The sequence below is a fragment of the Camellia sinensis genome, chromosome 8, assembly GCF_055761805.1.
Source record: "Camellia sinensis isolate YWXY chromosome 8, ASM5576180v1, whole genome shotgun sequence".
Taxonomy (NCBI): domain Eukaryota; kingdom Viridiplantae; phylum Streptophyta; class Magnoliopsida; order Ericales; family Theaceae; genus Camellia; species Camellia sinensis.
Window position 1 is genome coordinate 171,852,939 of NC_138968.1, and position 18,082 is coordinate 171,871,020.

An 18,082-nucleotide genomic window follows, 5' to 3' on the forward strand; every position below is an offset into this window, starting at 1 on the left:
AAGACTCCATATGAGTTGTGGAAAGGTCACAAGCCTTCATATAAATACCTACGAATGTGGGGGTGTCTTGTAAAAGTGGGGGTACCTACACCCAAGCGGGTTAGGATAGGTCCAAAAATCGTGGACTGTATTTTCATTGGCTATGCACAAAATAGTTGTGCATATAGATTTCTTGTGCACAAGTCTGATATTTCAGATATACACAAGAATACTATCATGGAATCTAGAAGTGCATCTTTCTTTGAAGATGTATTTCCGTGTCGTCCCCAAGATAGGGTTTCGAGTTCCATGAAAGAAATAGATGATCACGAAGACGATCACATGGATGATCAAACAGCTGATCAAATAACTGATCAAGTAGATGATCAAGCTGATGAAGTAGATGAGCCAAGTAGGAGTAAAAGGGCTAGAACCACAAAGTCTTTTGGTCCAAACTTCTTGACTTATATGTTAGAGGGAGAACCTCGAACGTTCCATGAAGCTGTGACTTCACCTGAAAGTCCTTTATGGAAAGAAGCAATTAAGAGGGAGATTGACTCCATCTTACAGAACCATACTTGGGAGTTGGTTGATCTACCCCCCAGACAGTAAGGCCTTGGGGAGTAAGTGGATCTTTCGAAGAAAGATAAAAGCGGATGGGTCAATTGACAAATATAAAGCTCGGCTAGTTATCAAAGGATACAGACAGCGAGAAGGCCTGGATTACTTTGATACGTATTCACCTGTGACAAGGATTACATCCATTCGCATGGTGATTGCAATAGTAGCTTTACGTGGTTTAGAAATACATCAGATGGATGTAAAGACAACTTTCTTAAATGGAGATTTAGATGAAGAAATCTACATGGAGCAACCCGAGGGGTTTTCAGCTCCAGGAAAAAGTAAGAAAGTCTGTAAGCTTGTCAAGTCATTGTATGGTTTGAAGCAAGCTCCCAAACAATAGCATGAGAAGTTTGACAATGCTATGTTGTCAAATGGGTTTCGAATCAATAAGTGTGATAAGTGCGTATATGTTAAAGACACTGACCAAGGTTATGTCATTTTGTGTCTATACATTGATGACATACTCATTGTTGGTAGCAATGATGAAATGATTAAAGCTACCAAAAGATTGTTAAACTCTAAGTTTGACATGAAGGATATGGGCCTTGCAGATGTCATTCTGGGTGTTAAGATCACTTGAACATCTGGTGGTATTGTACTTTCTCAAGCTCATTATGTTAATAAGATACTTGAGAAATTTAAAAAGTCAGATACAAGTATGTTTAGGACACCGGTAGACTTAAGTCTATATTTGACCAAGAATAATAGTGAGAGTGTCTCTCAACTATAATATTCTCGGGTCATTGGGAGTTTGATGTATCTGATGAGTTGTACAAGGCCAGATATCGCCTACGCTGTTAGTAGGCTGAGTAGATACACGAGTAATCCTAATGCTACTCATTAGAAGGGCATTATGCGGGTGTTGGGGTATATCCGTTACACCCTAGATTATGGGCTGCATTATACCAGATACCCAGCGGTACTAGAAGGGTATAGTGATGCAAATTGGATATCTGATATAAAAGATTCCAAATCCACTAGTGGTTATGTGTTTACCCTCGGTGGGGCAGCCGTGTCTTGGAAATCTGCCAAGCAAACGTGTATCTCGAGATCAACGATGGAATCTGAGTTTATTGCTTTAGATAAAGCAACTGAAGAAGCTGAATGGCTTCGCCAGTTTGTTGAGGATATTCCACATTGGCTGAAACCTGTGCCAGCTATCAGTATTCATTGCGATAGCCAATCAGCGATTGGTCGAGCACAGAGTAATATGTATGATGGAAAGTCTAGACATATCCGTCATAGACATAATTTCATACGACAACTACTCTCAAATGGAGTTGTCTCTCTAGACTATGTTAAGTCTAAGGACAACATTGCGGATCCGCTAACCAAAGGGTTAACTCAAGAGTTAGTAGAAAAGTCGGCAAGAGGAATGGGGTTAAGGCCTTTAGTAAAGGTTACCGGAACGGAAAACCCAACCTAGTTGACTGGAGATCCCAAGATTTAGGTTCAAAGGGACAACCTAACTTCGTGTAACAGGTGAGTCACTGAAGAGGTAAATCCTCTTGCCCATTCCTTTATACAGTGATGCCCTGTGGGGGTGGAAGGTTAAGCTAATGCTTTTAATGACCTTAGTGATGTGGTATAATGAAATACCGTATCTAGGTCACCTATGTGGGTGCGAAGTGGGGCTGCTTCTTTAAGAATAGCCAAGGCCGAATTCTTTAAAAACACTCACAGAACCAGGCTAGTGTTCCAGGGCCATATCGGACACACCAGTGAGAACAAGAACAATGGTTGGACTAACTCCTGTGTGGGGTCTATTGTCTCGGTTTACATAAACGGCAGAACAGTTCAAGACATCACGTTCACTGGTCAGCCAGTAAATCCGATAGGCTTTCACTACGAAAGGTTCAAGGCCAACAGCTACCTTTTCTGATGCAGGGTTAGTCTATATGCTCTCTCTCTTTCCGAGTCTTTGTTGATAAACGTTGAGCGTTTGCTGTATTCGGTCAATTTTTATTCATGTGGGGGATTGTTGGAGAAACATGGTTGAATAAGAAATTGCCTCATAAATGTGTATATAACTCACACATTTAAGGCTTATCAGTTTTACAAAATTGATTGGGTAGTTTTGCTAGCATTAGTTGCCAGCCTTGATGGCTAGAGGCTCCTCCCCTCTCCCCCATGGTGTATAAAATGAGGCCCTATTCCTTGAAAAGAGATATAGAATTTTTCCTTGACATCCATACACTGTCAGTCTACTTCTCCTATAATTTTCTTCCTGAGAGAGAGTGCTGTCGTTGTCCGTTCGCTAAGCTAATCAGAAGGTGCTTCTGTTGTAGCTGGTAAAAACCGTCATATCCTGAGAAGTAGACGCCGGCGTACCTCCAGCACCCAACGGTGAGGCGGCTAATCAATTTTAAGGAGACTGTGGTATCACACAGGCTTCGGTTTGCTTCCTTTAACCATTTTATATTTTATCTGTATTTTATTCAGCATGTTATTTTTTCTAGGATTGAAGGTTTGTTTTGTTCATCTCATAATTTTGCGATATGCAATGTGAAATTATGTAATGTGAGTAATTTTTCCCAACAAAAATTTCATGATTAAATAGCATATACCAAGTATGTTGTCACATACCTTAAGCAAATCCTAAGATTCTTCCAGAACCCCACACATGCAACTTCAAGTTGGCATCAACTTGAGCTACACCCAGAAGTAAATCTGTATTCATTAGTGTGCATAGGTGTGAATATCCCGTTACATACCTGATATCTTCATTTACATAAAGGTTGAAACAAAGGATTGTAGACAAGTGTTTTGGTAGCTATTAAATGCCAAAAGCATTCATTTCATATTTAAAAAAAAAAAAATTAAAGTGACTTTTTAAATGAGTGGCTTTGGCATCTAAGCTAAAAAGGCCACATATTTTTTAAACATTTTTTTGTCTTTAGTGATTTCTTTCAAATTTGAACCAGTTATTTTTATATTCCCAGTCCGTTTAGTGTAGAAGTATCTAAAAAGTTTCTTAAAAAATGACAAAATCCAAAAAATAAATTCACTAAAAAATTAATAATAATTTGTCATTTTTTTAAAAAGTTTTTTGGTCAGTTTTGTCAAGTAAAACCTAAAAACATAAAACTTTTTGATTTTTTTTTTTTAGTTCACTAAACTAAAGATCAAAAAAATAAAATAAAAAACAACAAAAAACCCAATCCCAGACACACTGTTAGTTTTCTCTTGAAAAAGTACAACAAAAAAAAAAAAATCCAACAATTGAAGGGGGCGAAAAAAAATTTTATCTGCCCATTTTTATATGATGCTTCATCTCATTTTAAAGAAAATAGAGTTGAAACTTTACTTGTCTTTCCATCCCAAGTAGTACCAATCACAAAGATTGAGCCTTCTATTTGAGTCCTTTTTTCATGTCTTAATTCCACTGAGATTTACTTGATTGCATGTAGGTTTCTACCAACAAAGACAAATGTGAGGATGAAAACAATCCATAATGAAATGAGAGCTCTACTAAGCAATATTATCAAAAACAAAAAGCGGACATTGAAGGGAAATGATGGAGATAATGACTTGTTAGGAATACTATTGAAAACAAATTTAAAAGAAAGTCAAGTACAAGGAAACAAGAAGTACATCAAACTGACAATGGAAGAGGTGATTGTGGAGTGCAAGCTATTCTACCTTGCTGGGCAAGAGACCACCTCCGCTTTGCTTGTGTGGACAATGATCTTGTTGAGTAAAGATCAAAAGTGGCAAGCTCTAGCTAGAGACGAGGTTTTGGCAGTGTTTGGGGACAATAAGCCAAACTTTGAAGGGTTAAATCAACTCAAAACTGGGAGGTTTTATTGAATTTTTTCTCAAATTAATAGGATTGACTACCGCACTTTTTTTAGCCTCTTATAAAGGGAGAGTGAGAGTGGAATGTGAATAAACTAATAGGTTGATTACTGATGAAAAAAAGGGGCAAAATGTTATTTGAATTGAAACCTTATGGGCCCCTAATGTAATTATGCTAAATTAGGCTAGTATAGGTTCTAAACAGTAACAAAAAAAAAAAAAAAAAAGATTGAAAAACCGAAGGCCGACCCCGTGTTTTACAGGGTCCTAGGCAAACTCTAAAGAGCACTTTTACATATGGAAAAGTTTTCCTCCCAACTCAAGATGTAGGAGCTTTTACAACCAAAATAATGTGACACCCTAAGATTGGTTATGAGATTATACATGTGTTTAGAATCGTAATTATTTTAGGTAACTTATGTATTTTTTTGGAATTAAATCATTATTTAAAATTATAAATTTTAATTTTGGTAAATTTTGGATGACCCATCACTTGAACTTTTTTCTTTCTTCTTTTTTTTTTCATGATCAAATTGTTCCACAATTGTATTACATAATTAATATCCGTTGAAAAATGTACATACATTAAGCAACATTGTATGTTTTAGAAACATAGAAAAAAAATTCTCAATAAAAAAATTAAATGTCACTACTAAAGATAGGATTTTTTGAGTCGGCAAATTTTACCGTCGCAAAAGGTAGCCTTTTTGAGACGGCACAGAGTTACCGACTCAAATACCAAACCTTTAGCGTCGGCACCGTTGGCCGACACAAAAAATTAATATTTGATAGCATTACTTGAGTCGGTTCAATTTACCGACGCAAAAGATAGACCTTTTGAGTCGGCATAGACCTTTTGCGTCAGCAAATTTGTGCCGACGCAAAAAATTATACCTTTTTGTGTCGGCAACTGATGCCGTAGCAAAAAAAAACATTTATAGCCAAGATATATATATATTTACTTGATTATATTTAATAAATATATTTATTTATACATATACTTTTATATTAATATTGAGTGTATATACTATAAATAATATATATCTCATTTAATATCTGAAAGAGGTATGGTGGTGAAGTGGACTTAGTGCGGTGACTTTGGGGCAAATCGTCCAAATGGAGTGTGTTCGAAACTTGGGAGCCTCAATGAGAAAATTATGGCTTAAATTTTTTTAAAACATTTAACCACTTTTTGAGTCGGCAATCTACCGTCTCAAAAACTTTTTGCGACCCCACCATTTTCGTCCATTGAGACGCCGTCGCAAAAAGTTTTTGCGTCTGCAAATACGCTATTTGCGACGGCACGCTGCCGACTCAAAAGCCCTGTTTTCTAGTAGTGTGTGCCAATTTTTGTTTTTATTTTTTATTTGTTTTTAGTTATAAAAAAAATCGGATTTTTTAGAAAACATTTTAATCGGCATCGCGTCAATAAAATTTTAAATTTTTGATTAAAATATGAAAAAGTAACTGGAGACAAAATAAAAAGAGGAAATAAAAAACTAAAAGTTATTTTTACAAAATAAAACCAAACATACTTATTTTTGTTAACAAAATTCTACGACATACAGTGTTATGTATGTAAATTTTTAACCCGTACTAATTGTAGAGCAATTTGATCGTATAAAAAATAAACAAATAAAAATTATCTGATAATTTATCAAAAAAATTGCCAATATTTAATTTTTTTTAGATAAAAATTTAATTACAAAAAACATAAATAAGTTACCTAAGATAAGTAGGATTCCAAGTACAAGTTTTCATGTAATTTCTTAGCCAATCATAAGGTGCCACATTACTTAGGATGTAAGAGCTCCTACATCTTGGGTTGGAGAAAAACCTTCTCCTTTACATATTTAACACCCAAAAAAAATGGTAAATAATATATATATATATATATATATATATATATATATAAATGCTCATATCCGCACACATTTTACTTATAATAACTAAAATTTACTATGTGAGTGATTTTCCGCCCACACTGTCTGCTTAGTAACCAGCTGGAGAGCACCGACAAAATAAATGGCACCTGGCTGACCTGCAACAGAAAGAGAAGATTCCGGCGGTGGTTCGTCCACCCGGGGGCACTCCGACAATCAAGTCAGTATATCTCTCAAAGATAAATCAAGTGCTAAACTCACAAGCTTGAGTATCAAAAGCATACCTTAGACCCATGGAGGTGCCTCTCTTTTATAGCCAACATAAACCTAGTCCCAATAGAAGCCTAACTTCTATGGACTCAGGATTACTGCTAATCTTGGACTCCCAGTAAGATTAGGATAAACTCTCTAAGAGTCTCATCTTAATACAAACTGAAGTCTTTTCTTATTCTAGGACTCTTGCCCCTCATCCACTTATCTCGGATTCCGATATCTTCGGAGGTAACCTTAGCCTATCCGAGATAACCTCAGCATAACAACCAGGACATGTGGCTGACACGTCGGCGTCACCTTGGCCACGTGTTGGTACTTAGAAAATATATCCCCGCAACTGCCCCCTAGGTTCTATTACCTCAGCATTTTGAGGTGATGGAACCTTCAGTGTTCGTTCATCTGTGCCCCTCTGTCTGAGATCAAACTCGCCGACCTCAAAGTTCCCTGGACTTTACTGTCCACTTCTGTCAAGTATCAAGCTTCATACTTTCCAAGCTGTTCGAGATTACACCTCCTAGCCGAGGTTCTTGTTCCATTAATTCGAAAACTCCAAGAGTTTTGCAATTGCTCCACTCACATTCTTCGGTGGGTTCCCAACTTCCAGTCATCTATTCGACTCCGGCGATCTTCATATCGGCGTTCATTTCTCTTGGTAGGTTCATAAACTCTTTTATTAAGCTCAATCTTTCATAACTCTTCTGAATCCGTTTACTTGCCCTCTATTGTCTTTCTATTTTCGTCTGTTTTCAAGTTTTGAATTATTTGAACGCCTGGCACTGTTCTTGCTATATCCGCTTTCTGTTGCTAGCATCGTGTCTGGGTCATTACTTTCTTGTTCTTCACATACTTACTTAGTGCCTGTGCACTTGGCTTTATTCTTGAACTTTGTCGTCTTCTTGACTCTGGTTTTTCTTTTTTTTTCATTCAATCCTCTGTCTTTTTCTCTTTCTAGCACTTTTGCTTAAATCCGTCATTGTTCCAAGCTTTCAAGCTCTGCAACTGTTTTCGTTCCTCTCCTCCGGTGAAGCTTACGTCATTCTGTCATTTTCGCATCCGTCGTCAGACTTCGGCAATTCTCATTCCGGCTTCTTTTTCTGGTAAGCCACTGTTCCTCCTGGTTTTATTTCTTGTTGCTTTCCAAGAAGCTCTGCTTCATTGTTAATCACCATTGCTGTTTTACCCGTTGTTTCCAAATCATCTTCTTGAATACACACTGTTCACACATCTGTTGATTTCTGCCACTGTTCTTGGCTTGACACACCTGTGCAATTTTTTTATCTTGATTTCCTGATAGCTTCATCACCATTCTTGATTACGAATTACATTTTTGTTTCTGTTTTCTGTGTCTTTTTCCAGATTCTTGCTTTCAATCCTTGCCTTCAAACTCCGAGGTGCCAATCGCCGAGAAGAGCTTTGATCAAACTCTTCGGGAGATCGATGCTGAGCTCGAGGCCGAGAAGGCTGCTGAGAAGTCTTCCCAACTGTCTTCTATATCCTGCCATTAATGCCGAGTAGTTTTGTTTCCTTCTTTTACTCCTTGTACCTTGTACTTTGTCCTTATTTGTATGCTTTTAATCCAGCCGACGTGCCATTTTTGTAGTCTGAATAATTTATTTTTCAATATTCAGGCCGAAGTGCCTTCTTTCTTCTTTAAATGCATTTCTCTAATTTCTTCTTTGAATGAATGTCTTCTTTTTTCTGCTTTTGTATGATTCTACACTTAGAATAATTTGCATGTCTTCAAAGTACACCTTGACTGTGCAATCTCTTCAGGTAAAATACCTCTGTCATAACTTCTAATCTTGCTCATCTCGGCCTTGTTCTAACACTTGAAAATATTGTAACAAATATTTTTACAAGTATTGCTTAGGACTTGTCACTTTCTCAATGTCTTCTATCAAGACTTCAATTTTTCGTATTTCAAGTTTTGACAACCTGGTAGTCTCGGCAAGTACGCAGATATTGCTTGAGCTTGACTTTAACTTGTAAATTTTTCTCAAAAATTTCAACAAGTGTTTAAACCATCATCCTTTATCATAACCTTGGCTTAACTTTAGCTTGTAAATTTTTCTCAAAATTTCAACAAGTGTTAAACCACCTTCCTTTCGATATGACCTTGGTTTAATTATAACTTGTAAATTCACACAGAATTTCAACAAGTGTTTAAACCAATCTTCTTCCGATACGACCTCGGTTTAACTTCAACTCGTAAATTCACACAGAATTTCAACAAGTGTTAAATATCACATCGGTTTAACTTCAACTTGTAAATTCACACAGAATTTCAACAAGTGTTAAATATCATCTCGGTTTAACTTCAACTTGTAAATTCACACAGAATTTCAACAAGCGTTAAATATCACATCGATTTAACTTCAACTTGTAAATTCACACAGAATTTCAACAAGTGTTAAATATGACCTTGGTTTAACTTCAACTTGTAAATTCACACAGAATTTCAACAAGTGTTAAACATCATATCAGTTTAACCAACTTGCAAATTGCTACAAATTTCAACAAGTGTTAAACATCATATCGGTTTAACTTCAACTTGTAAATTCACACAGAATTTCAACAAGTGTTAAACATCATCTCAGTTTAACTTCAACTTGTAAATTCACACAGAATTTCAACAAGTGTTAAACGTGACCTCGGTTTCAACTTGTAAATTCACACAAATTTTCAACAAGTGTTAAACATCATCTCGGTTTAACTTCAACTTGTAAATTCACACAGAATTTCAATAAGTGTTAAATATCACATCGGTTTAACTTTAACTTGTAAATTCACACAGAATTTCAGCAAGTGTTAAACATCATCTCGGTTAAACCAACTTGTAAATTGCTACAAATTTCAACAAGTGGTAAACATCATATCGGTTTAACCAACTTGTAAATTGTTACAAATTTCAACAAGTGTTAAACAATGATTTCGGTTTAACCAACTTGTAAATTGCTACAAATTTCAACAAGTGGTAAACATCATATCGGTTTAACCAACTTGTAAATTGCTACAAATTTCAACAAGTGGTAAACAATGATTTCGGTTTAACCAATTTGTAAATTGCTACAAATTTCAACAAGTGGTAAACATCATATCGGTTTAACCAACTTGTAAATTGCTACAAATTTCAACAAGTGGTAAACATCATATCGGTTTAACCAACTTGTAAATTGCTACAAATTTCAACAAGTGGTAAACATATTCTTCTTCTCTCTGCCCCCTGCATGGCTTCCACATACTCCTTTGCGAACCTTATAAAAGGTCTTCAACCTGGCTAACTGCAGTCCAACCTTGTGTGTTTTCTTTTTTTATCTTCTGGGATCTGAGATCTGCTCACTGAGCTCTTCTCTCCTCGGACTTAAGTGTCGAGATCTTGTCTGCTAGAATCTTGGATCTGCTCACTCAGGTTGAGCTCTTCTCTTTTCAGACCTAAGTGCCGAGATCTTGTCTGCTAGAATCTTGGACCTGCTCACTCAGATTGAGCTCTTCTCTTCTCGGACCTACTCATCTAGGCCGAGATCATGTCTTCTAGGATTCGGGATCCAGGATCTGGAATCCGGGATCTACTCACTTAGGATGAGTTCTTGTCTTCTCGGACCTACTTATTTAGGCCGAGATCTTGTCTTCTGGGATTCGGGATCCAGGATCTGGAATCCGGGATCTGCTCACTTGGGCTGAGCTCTTCTATACTTGAATGTCATCTCCTTGGGAGCACTCATGCCCCTTGTTTTTGCGTCCCTTCTGGAAGGGTCTTCACTCTGTTTATGTCGATATATTCTCCATCTTTGCTAAACTCGTCGTTTTCGATACGTTGATCTTATACAGTGATGGCCATCTATTCTCCTTTCTTTCCCACAGACGGCGCCAAATTGTGTGAGTGATTTTCCGACCACACTGCCCGCTTAGTAACCAGCTGGAGAGCACCGGCAGAATAGATGGCACCTGGCTGACCTGCAACAGAAAGAGAAGATTCCAGCGGTGGTTCGTCCACCCGGGGGCACTCCGACGATCAAGTCAGTATATCTCTCAAAGATAAATCAAGTGCTAAACTCACAAGCTTGAGTATCAAAATCATACCTTAGACCCATGGAGGTGCCTCTCTTTTATAGCCAACATAAACCTAGTCTCAATAGAAGCCTAACTTCTATGGACTCAGGATTATTGCTAATCTTGGACTCCCAGTAAGATTAGGATAAACTCTCTAAGAGTCTCATCTTAATACAAACTGAAGTCTTTTCTCATTCTAGGACTCTTGCCCCTCATCCGCTTATCTCGGATTCCGATATCTTCGGAAGTAACCTCGGCCTATCTGAGATAATCTCGGTATAACAACCAGGACATGTGGCTGACACGTCGGCGTCACCTTGGCCACGTGTTGGTACTCAGAAAATATATCCCCACATTTACTAATATAAATTAAGATGAGAAGAAAACATTACATTACAAGAATTCAAAAGGACGAAAATCTGGTAAAATATTGAGTAGGTTCTTGGCTCACTAAATCTTCATTATTATTATCATTTATACATTGATATCATCAAATCTTCATCAACTGAATCTGAATTACTTTGTGCTTCTTCTTTCTATTTTCATATACAGATCTACACTTTCTACGAAACATGACTATATGATCAATAATCCACAGAAATTCACAATCCACTGAGACACAAAAATTAGAGACTACCTCATTAGGGCACATAAATTACGGTAAAAAAAATTAGGGCACAACAGAGACTCACCGGACGTAGCTTACGATCGCTTCACCAGATCTGGAAGTTGGTTGGAAGAGATAAAGAAGAACTGAAACTCTTTTGGGCCTTTTTTGTTAGATTGGGCCTCAATAGATTGGGATTATTTTAAAATGGGGAACTGACCCAAAGGTCCAAGCCCAACATATCATACCCCATTTAGGCCCAAAACAAATTTAATACTCCATTAAGTCATCAAATTATCAATAAGACGAAAATACCCACAATATATCATCCAATTTACACGCGCGCTACCATCACCCACGATCATCTCAGTCTGATCAGTACACTGTCACATCTCCGCCGCTTGAAATCGAATTCTCAGTCCTCCATCTCTCCTCCGTTCGACTCCATTCCCTCTGAAACCCTACCCTAACCACAAAACGAAACCATTCATCTTCATCACCCACGATCATCTCAGTCTGATCAGTACACTGTTACATCTCCGCCGCTCGAAATCGTATTCTCACTCCTTCATCTCTCCTCCGTTCGACTCCATTCCCTCTGAAACCCTACCCTAACCACAAAACGAAACCGTTCATCTTCAACACAACACCAAGCCGTTCATATTCTCCAATCGGCGACTCTCAACAACACGAAGAACCATCACCACTCTGAAGAAATTTCATAGTTCCTGACTTCCGATTCACAGAAATGGGGAAAAAAAGTAACATCTCTCTTCACCTATTCATTATTTTTCATTTAAATTTGTACATTATTCTTTCATATTTCGTGTATATACCTTTTACATACTTCAAAATATATAAACCCTCTTTCATATATAATCCCCTGTTTTACAACATTCTAGTCCCTTGTTTTTAAACATTCTAATCCACTGTTTTTACACAATCAACACCTTATTCTTATTCTCGTTGTTCAATACTAGCATATCACCCGTGCTATGCACGGATTGTGTTTACAATTATCTATATATGTGAATTGTAATTTTTAAATATTTTTTTTTAAATGTCTTCTTTTTTTCCTTTTTTATATTATATTAAAGTTTAATATTTTGATAATAATCATATGTGTTGGACTTTTCAAGGAATTAAATGTCTTTTTTATATATATATATTATATTAAAGTTTAATATTTTGATAATAATCATATGTATTGGACTTTTCAAGAAATTTTTTTTATACTTGTTCTTAATGCATTAAAATGTTATTATGAGAGATAATAATCATATGTGTTGGGACTTTTCAAGAAATTTATATGTGTTGGATTTCAAAGAATTTTTTTTATGTTTGTTCTTAATGCATTAAAGTGTTATTATGATGGTAAGACTTGGGAGTTGGGAGAAGGGAGAAGTTAATAAATGCTAAGATTTTTTTTTTAAAAAAATAAAAAAATCAGGAAATTTAGATTGGGAGATTAGAGCTCCCACAAGACTTGGGGTTAAAAACCCCTTTTGCTTAATATATAGTATAGATAGATTGCCTTTCCTTATTGTTGTTATTTTTGAATACTTAATCTTCTCGTTGTTATTGTTGCTGTTTACAAAATATAATGGGTTGTTCCTATTGTTGATACTGTTTACAAAAACTGCAACATCATACAGTTTCATTTCATCACTCTACAAGTAATATATCTAAATTTATTCAAATTGCAAATGAAACTGCAAAATTACACAGTTTAATCACTACTCAAAACAAATAAGTAACTTATTATAAAGTGCAAATCAAACTGTCAAATTATATAGTTTCGTAACTGTTACCAACAAATACATATAACTTCATATTAAACTGCATATAAAACTTCAAAATTATACAGTTTTGTCACTATATTACTCATACCCTGCTGTCACTTTCATTTTTTCAGAAATAGCTGTTGGAAGATATTGGAAGAAACAAACCCCTATGCCCAAAAATCCAATCAGGGATTTAAGTATCTCCCATTTTGAAAGTCCGTCTCCTGTATTCACTGAAATGCCACCAACATCTCCCCCTCCACAAAAAACCCAACCACCACAACCAAAAACAACCAAACACCACAGACCCCACCAAAAAACCCACAAAACAACCACACTACCTACAAGAAAAAGCCCAAGAACTACACCACAGACCCCACCCACACAACAAACACCAACCACACCTCCAACCACAACAAAAACAAACAAAAGAAAGCCAACAAAAAAACAAGAAGCTCCTCCAACCAAAAAAAGAAAGCTCCAAGAAAGCCAATCAACTCCCATAACAAAAACCAAGGTATCAAAAGGGAAAAAAGCAGCAGTCCCTGCAAAGAGAGTCCAACAATTTAATTACCGTTCCAACATCGGAACAATAATCAAACTGTTGAAGGGGGTCAAATTCACAAAAGCCCAACAGACAGAGCTGGAAAAAACCCCTTTTTGGCCCATTATAAATGCTCTCTCCTCAACACAACTAAAGGCCTCTTGGTACAGATGCTACAATTCCATTGTAGCAGAAATGACAACACTCTACAACAAAAGAAAAAGAGCATTTATACTTGGCAAAAAGGAAATGAAACTTAGAAACAGTGATGTCAAGCTCATTTTTGGTATCGATTATAGAGAAGACAGCATCACCACCAAATCCTATGCAAGACCAAAGGATTTTGAGCTTTCATTTTACAAACGAAGATGCAAATTAGTAAAGAGATTGGATGGCAAGTCTTTGACTAAAATGTTTCAACAAACAAAAAAAGGAAAATCAACCAATGATCGTCAAGATCTTGCAAGGGACATCACCATTTACTTGTGCTTGAAACTTCTCATGCCTACAACAGGCCATACACTCAGTTGGAGTTTCCTCAACTATGTTGACAATCTCAACAACATCAAGAAGTACAATTGGGTTAGGGCAATAAAAGACAAACTGATGAATTCAATGGTAAATGCAAACAACAACTCAAGGAATGTCACTGGATGCATCATGTTACTCTTGGAAAACACATTACTCAACCACTTCACACAAAAATATCAGACATCCACCTATTTTTAACTATCTACCATATTTCAATTTTTTTTACAGTACTGGTACTGTGAGCACAGTAAACTCCTCCGACCATCCAACAAAGAAGGCTTCCCAAGGTTTATGAAATGGAACCTTGGCAAAATGTATTCCAAGTGGAAACACATCAGCCTTACTCACTTTGAAAAGGTATTCAAACTCTTCTATACTATCATAACACAAAACTGTTCAACACTCATTTCACAGTCATTATAGTAAAAATCATGTTATGAAACTGTCAAATTCTTCAGTTGACAGTTTCATACAACATATGTTCAACACTTGACTCACATTATTCACAGTACAAATCATATTATGAAACAGTAAAAGTTTGCAGTTTCAAAGCACACACTTATTTAACATCACTCATATTATGAAACTGTAAAAATTTACAGTTTAAACGCACAAATCTATTTCACATGTAACGCCCTCAAAATAATACATAAAAGCCCACATTCTTGACATGCATTGATATAAGAGAAATAAACACTTTTCCATTCATCAGAATAATCCTTACAAATGTATTACATGTTGACAATAAAAGTAAATGCCCAACGGCTTTCAACTTTTCAAGCCAACATTTGGTTACACAAAAGAGAGTACTAACTCGTATCATATTAAGCCCTTGGCCTGAATTTACGTGTAACACAAAAAAAGTTAACAAAAACGACAAAAAGACTCTTCAACTCCCAAAACCTTCCAAGCTATGTCCTTGGAGGTGGCATATCACCTGGACTTGAAAATGATGTCCCATATAGAGTGAGCCACAGCCTAGTAGAGAAATACTAAACCAAATATAAGCAATGACTAAAATAATAGCATTAGATAGATGGTTAACACTTATAAACCAATTATATCACAATATAGTTCCATGACACTTGTGTCCATGTTACATTTCATTTTACTTTACTCATCAACTTATTCCATAAACGTGGCTCAGAACCTGGCTAGATAATTTAAATGAGGTTACATCTCATATTAATAGTACATCCATTTCAATTGGGATAACAACTCATATTAAACACTTCTTATTTCACAATAGATGCACATAATTGCTGTATCAACCTCAAACAAAACACTTCCATACTTCATATATGATATACAGATTTGCTATATCAATACTTCAATAGATACACATATTTGCTGTATCAATGGAGTACATCCCCTATCTCTTCCCAAACAATGTCCGGTTTAGGAGTCCATCCCCTATCTTCCCCTTAACCGTGGAGTACATCCCATTTCTCCTCCCACACAACACAATGTATATAAACACATATCATATACAAGGTCAATCAATACATAAATTTGATGTATTATTCCAACTGTCACATTCGATGACATATTCAATGTGATTAGTTTCGATTTTCCCTAATCAACATGCAGTGTCTACAACAATCAAGACTATCCTCCACCGATAGCCCAAAGTAGATATTTCTAAATAGAACATAAATGCAACAACAGATATAATATCAACATTTTCCATAGGTGAGTGATAAATTAATCCAACTACACCATTCAATCTCATAATGTCCAAATTTCATTATTCTCAATTCAATTTCACATTTCCCCAAATTAATTATACAAATTAATTATTCATTACAATTAGTGTGACGCCCTCAAATAAACCCATAATAACCATAACATTAACATGCATTTATAAAAGAAAACGAATCATTTGGGTTATTCATCAGAGTATTCTTATTGAAAGACATCACATGTAACATCCTGCAACATCAAAATAAATGCCCTAAGGGCTTACATCTTTCCAAGCTAACACTTGGACACAAAAAGGATGAGTACTAACTCATTTACAAGTTAAGCCCTAGGCTTGAATGTTTACATGAAATCTCAAAAAAAATAACAAAGTAAAACATATAACTAAAGACAAGTCTTCAAAATCCCAAACATCAAATCTTTCCAGGCTAAGTCCGTGGAGGTAGCTTATCACCTGAACCTGAAAATGATGTTCCCATAAAGGGTGAGCCACAGCCCAGTAGAAAAATACTAAACCAAATATAAGCATTGAATAAAGCTATAGCATTCAATAGATGGTTAACCAAGATAATCAATTTTGTCATTAAACAGTCTCATGACTCTAATGTCTAAGACATATTTCACTTTCCATTATTATCAACATGGCTCTGAACCTGGCCAAACTTACAACAGTGAATTATATATCATATTCACATTACTTCCAATATCAACAAAACAAATGAGACTCATGCTCATATCAAAACACTTCATACTTCCCATTTGATACACATTTTAGTGCTGTATCAATAATCATGTAAAAACACTTCAATATAATAAGCACACATAAATATGGTGCTAATGGAGTCCATCCCCTATCTCCTCCCAAACAATAATCCGGTTTAGAGGTCCATCCCCTATCTTCCCCTAAACCGTGGAGTACATCCCCTATCTCCTCCCAAACAATATGCATATGCAATGCTCAATTAATACATGTAATTTCTGTATTAATTCAATAGTCTAAATTTATGACTTAACAAATTGATTAGTTTCAATTTTCCCTAATCCGCATGCAATGTCTACAACAAGCACGACTATCCTCCACCGATAGCCCAAAACAGTTATTTCTAGACTCAAAAAAAATAAATATACCAACAATTCAATAGGCGAGTGATTTATATTTACCAACTACACCATTTAATCAATAAATTCCCCAATTTCATGGATTTAACCAAATTCCCCAATTTCCTTAAATTATTTACTCAAATCAATTTAGCAATTCAACTAGGTTTTGTTCCCGAAATTTTCAAAGTGTCCCCAACCTATCAAAATACCAAACTTAGAACAAAACATATAAATTGGAGTAGGAAAATCCCTACCTCGAAGAAAATAACCCGTATTGAGAAGATGGAGATGAAGACCAAAGACCAACGTGCTCCAAATCTCAAGTTTCTCAGATTAAAACGAAGCCCTCAACCCACTCTAACCTTTTAATAAAGGATCTAAGGTAGAAATTCACTCTAAGTAGATCAATCGAAAGAGAGAAGGTGTGTAGAGGGAGAGAGAGAGATAAAAACACTCCAGGGGCGGTTTTTAAAAAGTTATGAAGGAAAAGTAGGTCAAAAAGTGATCCAAAAAGTGAAATCACGGACTGATATAATCGACTCTACGCTCGAGCGTAGAAAGCCCCGCTCGAGCGTAAGACACAGAATCATGCTCGAGCGTGAAGAAAGCCGCTCGAGCGTCGATTGCACCCTTCCAGAAGTTTTGTAGGCGCTGGCACCCGCTCGAGCGTCAAACTCACCGCTCGAGCGGAGGAGCAAAAACAAGGGATCACGCTCGAGCGTAAAAACTACCGCTCGAGCGGAAGAACTGCAGAGCAAAATACTGGGAGATGGAAAATCACGCTCGAGCGTCAAAAGTACCGCTCGAGCGGAGAAGCAACAACGAAGGGACCGCTCGAGCGTTAAAACTTCCGCTCGAGCGTAAAGGCCAAAATCTGGGCATCACCTATTGGCATCTAAAATCAACCAACCTGTAACAGACCCGCCCAACCCAACCTATACTTCAAATACAAAGAGATTAAAGGACAACGACAACCAATAAGTAATGACAGGATCCACGGAACCTAAGTCCGGATACAATAATTTAAAGAGAAAAGACCGGGGTCGCTATAATTAGGGCATTTTTTCCATTTTTCCAATAATAGCCCCAAGGCTCATTTTTCACCCATAACCCATAAACAACCTCCATTTCAAGTCTACAACACAAATATGACTCAAATATGGAAAACCCCTCTTTTAGAAATTACAAAACAAACCCTAACTTTCTC

General features: G+C 36.4%; 1 pseudogene; it reads left to right on the forward strand.

Moving 5' to 3' along the window:
- Positions 1–18,082, forward strand: part of LOC145798291 (cytochrome P450 72A14 pseudogene) — a 29,173-nt pseudogene that overhangs the window by 1,539 nt on the left and 9,552 nt on the right.